The sequence below is a fragment of the Alosa pseudoharengus genome, unplaced genomic scaffold (genome assembly GCF_046254945.1).
Source record: "Alosa pseudoharengus isolate Yale_2024_CS ecotype anadromous, Long Island Sound unplaced genomic scaffold, YU_APseudo_1.1 YU_APseudo_1.1_scf_21, whole genome shotgun sequence".
NCBI classification, from domain to species: domain Eukaryota; kingdom Metazoa; phylum Chordata; class Actinopteri; order Clupeiformes; family Clupeidae; genus Alosa; species Alosa pseudoharengus.
In genome coordinates, this window is record NW_027468674.1 from 15524640 (window position 1) to 15529639 (window position 5000).

Genomic DNA, 5000 nt, shown 5'->3' on the forward strand with positions numbered 1-5000 from the left:
TCACACACAAAAAAATGCATTGTCAACTTACTGAGGAAAGCAAAATAAATCCCAAAAAACAGTGATTATCAGCAAGCGTAATTTGCACAGTCTATTCAAAGCGTAGTCCCCACGTCCAAGTCCCTCCGACTAGATTGATGTGAGAGGCTGCGGGGCAGTTATAAAGTGTCTCATTATGGAAGAACAACGCCCTGCGTACGTCGCTACGTCAGGGGGCGCCTTCCAGTGACAGCTCGGTTCCCAATATATCCTTCACGCGCTGTGCGTAATTGCGCAGGAAAACGCGGGGAAGTTAGTCATGCGTCTAGTGTTTACATGAGCTGTCAGGGAACTCTGTTTGGTTCTCATGGAAACCAAAAATACAAAGGACTTTGCACTCGAAGAATACAATCCAATAGCCCCCCCCCCCCCCCCCCACACACACACACACACATACACACCTAAAGATAATTAAGATGGATATTTGGTATATTCTGGTGACAGTTGTATGCCATATCAAATCTGGCAGTGCAACGTCAGATTTGCTGACACAGCACAGTTTGTAGGGAACTATTTGAGCACCAGTTGAAGTAACACCAAACAAGTTTCAACTTGTTTATTTTTAACTTGTGGCATGGGGTCTTATTGATTGGGTTAATTTACTGTAAAACATAGTCATGTGCTGTGGCGACAAAAATGACATAATGACCAAAGAATTGACACAATGCACTTCCCTTCATTTCTTCCTCTTTTCATTCTCTTTGAGTGGCCACTGGGCAGACAGGATGAGGTGGAGTTTGAGGGTGGGGGTGCCCGGCTGCGGCCCCTGGCCTCCGCCTTTGAGTCACAGCATAGTTCAGTGAGTGGCTGGATCTCACTGGAGCGTTTTGGGAGGCCCGGCTGGAATGTGCAGAATGCTGCCTCAGAAAGAATCCCCCCTGCCCCCCCCCTCTCTCTCTTGCTATCACTCCCTCTCACTGGGGCTTTATCTTCATCATTCTCTCTCTCTCTCTCTACCTCTCTCTCTACATCTCTCCATATCCCTCTATCTCACTCTTTCTCCATATCACTCTTCTACTCTCTCCCTTCCTTCACTCTCTCTTTCTACTCTCCCTTCTTAACCACCTTCTCTCACTCCCTCCCCATGAACAGGTCAATAAAGGTGGGTTGGTGAGAGAAAACACTCTTCCCTTCCATAAAACAAAGGACCTGCTCCTGTGACACACCCCTTACAAGTGTGTGTGTGTGTGTGTGTGTGTGTGTGTGTGTGTTATATTTCTCTTCTGTTTGTTAGGAGTCATGTTTTCCTAGCTATGTAAACATTTAACAATCGTGTTTTATGGAATCACTCCAACATTACAATTGTCAGTGAGGCAACAAGTGGAATTGTGATTTGGTTCCTGGTTCCTCAAAATAGCTTGTAGCTTGGGGAAACACAGACAAACTTGCAGGTTATTCTGGCAAGGAGGCCATTACATTTCCAATGTTCCAAAACTCCAGGCACCATCACAATCGCTAATCCGGCATGAGGTGGGCTTTATATAACGACAGATATAGCAGTGCATTCAAAATAACCAATGACTGCACAGATGGTATCGGTGTTAAACATATATGAACGTGTATTTTCTTCAGAATTAAGTAAACAACTGCATTCAAAACCTTTGTTTACAAGAAAGATTTGATTGCTGCACTTCTGAAATTATTTGGTAAGAGTTTAGTGCACCAATTTAAGTTTAAGTGAAGCCTTTTCAGACCCACTCACAATCTCACTTGAGATACGGTCTGGTGTCAACGAGGCTACACTCAAAAGTGCCCTGTGACCAAATCAAATGCAAGTTGGAGTGCCTGAGATGCAAACCAGAAGTTTCATGCATCTGTCCAGGACAGCTCATAGTTGGCTATGAGATTTGAATGCATTATAATCACAGTTTCTGAGATCTGGAAAAATCTCAAACATATCTGAACATTCACGAGGATTCACCCAGATTCACGTGGTGTCAGACACCCATATACAGACGTTTTATGACTAACTCTATTTCTTCATTGGGTAAAATTGAATTAGAGATTTAACAGGCTGCACTGTGACCACAACATATAAGTGAACACTGATGTTCATCATCACCTTCACAAATTCAGCCAAAGTGGCATCTGGTCTTGGTAAACAGAATCATAATGTATTACATGAAAGAGTTACATTTAAGATAAACCTTGTAAAATACAAAATAACAGAAACTTTTAATCTGTCTGGATTTTGTTTATGGTATGTGGGTAGTGTATTGTTTTGGTTTGGTTGTTTGCTTATCTGCCACGTTACTTTCTTGTTTGTTGCCTGCTTGCCTTTTGGTTTGTTGGTTGATTTATTCAATACAGACCAGTGTGTGTGTGTGTGTGTGTGTGTGTGTGTGTGTGCAGAGGTGGAAAAAGTACGAAAATATTGTACTCAAGTAAAAGTACCAATACCTTGATGAAATATTACTCAAGTACAAGTTAAAATACCGATCTGAAAATGTACTCAAGTAAAAGTAAAAAGTAGTTCATTTAAAATGTACTTTAAGTAAAAGTTACTTAATTACTTTTTTGGGGGGGAGGGGGGGTGGGTACCAGAACAACTGTTCTGTGTGCTGTGAAGACATCGTGCTAATCATCTGTTGTGATCTCGCTGCTGGAGCAAGATTGGTGTCGTGAAGCCTTACGCACATGCATTTCTGCCGAAATAGATGCACAATAAGTGCCCAAAAAGTGTTGCAATATGGCCGCCGAGTGGAGGTACTTGCCTGATAAGGACATTGAGAAATGGAGATCTATGTGAAAAATCACCGGAGTTCTCCTTTAAGTTTGAGCAGTAGTTGAGTTAGTTGCACTCATCCTTGGGTCGCTTTGCAGTGAACAGTAATCCAGCACAACTGAAAAGCCCCTCAGAGGCAGCTGAAGCAGGCAGGCCAATGTTGAGTTGCAGAGAGTTTTTTTATATTTGGAAACGAGCAGAAGGTTCAGCAGATTAAAGGGTGTCGAACTGGTAGGGGAAAGTGGGAAGTATAGGGCCCCAATGGAGGAGAGGGCCCTTGAAAAGTGGAATACAGAGGGCACAACATTTTCACCAGGCATTAGTAATAACTCAGGTAATCCACACATAAAAAATCCAAACAACTCCATAAGTAGAGTCATGTGTAACGAAGTGGAATAACACAGGGAAAAAGTATTGAACACGCTAAGAAAAAGCACTAAGGCAAGAAAAGGGAAGGAACGAGCTGAAATCTGTAAGTAGTTAGAGAGTAGTTATCCTTTCTATCTGTGCAAATTAATATAAGCTTGGTTAGTAGCCTACATATCGATGGGCTATAAAAAGGTTTTTCATTACCAAGGTGTCACACAAGAAACATTTCATGATGGATAAAAGCAAAAAGTTCTCCCAAGACCTTTGCAACCTTATTGTTGCAAAACATATCAATGAAACTGGTTACAGATGCATTTCAAAACTTCAGAATCTTCCAGTAAGCAGCATGGGAGCCATTATCTGCAAGTGGAAGAAACATCACTGCATCATCAACCGGCCTTGCACAGGATCTCCTCGCAATATTTCTGACCAGGGAGTCAGAAGGATAGTCAATTCCAAGAGCCAAGGACCACTCGGAGAAAGCTCCAAAAAGACTTGAAGGCAGCCAATTCAATTAAATTCAATTAAACAGTTCTGGAAGTAACTAAAGATCAGGATTCACAAGAGGGACCCCTGGAATCTGTTTAGAACAATGGGCCAAAATCACACCTGATACTGCGACTAATAAGTTTTGTCATACAGGAAATGTCTTGAAGCTGTCATTACAAACAAAGGCTTCCACAAAGTATTGAAGAAATTTCAGTAGGAACGTTCAATACTTTTTTTCCTGTGTCATTACACTTTATTACACATAACTCTTATGTTTGGATTTTTTATATGTGTGTTAATATAATGTGTGGTGAAAATTTCGAATACAGGCTACTCACTGGAAGTTTAGGCTAATTACTGAAAAAAAAAAAATAAGCGTTCAATACTTATTTCCACCATATATTTATTTTACCTGAATATTTTAACTTACAAATTAAATGTCAAAATGAATGTCAGACGAAATGTAAAGTTTGACTGACTGGATTTTGTATACAAAACATAGTGAAAACTGTCTAGTTTGTTAACTACCACAGTCATGAGTTGGGTCGCGAAGGTCTGTCATTTTTAAAAAGTGGGTCCCCAGAAAAAAAGTTTGAGAAACACTGGTCTAAGGTCACTCTCACTCTCCCTTGCTTAAGAGCTAAATGGTTTAGTCCACCTGCACGATTCATAAGGTAGTCTATCTTTTGTTTATTTAGTTGAGCATCGCTAGTGGACCGCTAATTGTTGTGCTGCTGGTGCAATGTCTTTCTCCAAGAAAGCCAAGTAGGCTAAGGTTACTAAAAACAAAGGCCAAAACAGGAAAAAGAGAGACATCAACATGAGGGGAAACAACTGCTAATAAACTTCTTTCCAAAGAAAGGTGAGCACAAACGTCAAAACACGAAATCCCATGGTGTTTGCTAGCTTGAATATCTCCGCAATCATTGGTGCTAAAACTAACTGAGACAACCCATTGGAATAGCGTAAAATACACCTTCATACGTTAGGCTAATCTGATGCATCTCGTGATCCAGCTCCATCACTTTCAGAAAGACTGCATGGCGCCATGCAGGGTAGGAATTTCACGGCGGCCACGACGGCCATGGCCGTCGTAGCCCCTTGAGTTGGCCGTGACGCCCCTTTGAAAATCAGAGGTTTACAGGCCACGGTGGCCTTGGTGCCTCCTTCTTTCAATATTCTGCTTTGCGTCCTAATAGCGATATATATTTAGCCTATGGCCTGTCAAAACAATCTTAGCATTCACAGCGCAAATTACGCAGTGGAGAAAGTTAGCGCAAGAAAGAAAGTGCGTCCAAATTCACCCATTCTTCTCAGTTGAACTACTCGCGAAGTAGCCTACTCATCACACAGACATCACAAGTAAAGAGCTTTTTCT

At 41.5% G+C, this 5000-nt stretch overlaps 1 protein-coding gene and 1 long non-coding RNA gene across 2 annotated transcripts in view; one reads left to right on the plus strand and one right to left on the minus strand.

The window, feature by feature from the left end:
* pmp22b (peripheral myelin protein 22b) overlaps positions 1-144 on the minus strand; it is a 15109-nt gene extending 14965 nt beyond the window's left edge. Inside the window, exon 1 of the mRNA XM_076297996.1 lies at positions 32-144. The gene's annotated coding sequence lies outside the window, so the exon portion shown is untranslated. The remainder of the gene's footprint in view (positions 1-31) is intronic.
* LOC143137708 (uncharacterized) overlaps positions 1-5000 on the plus strand; it is a 626567-nt gene that overhangs the window by 547038 nt on the left and 74529 nt on the right. The gene's annotated exons all lie outside the window — the stretch shown is intronic.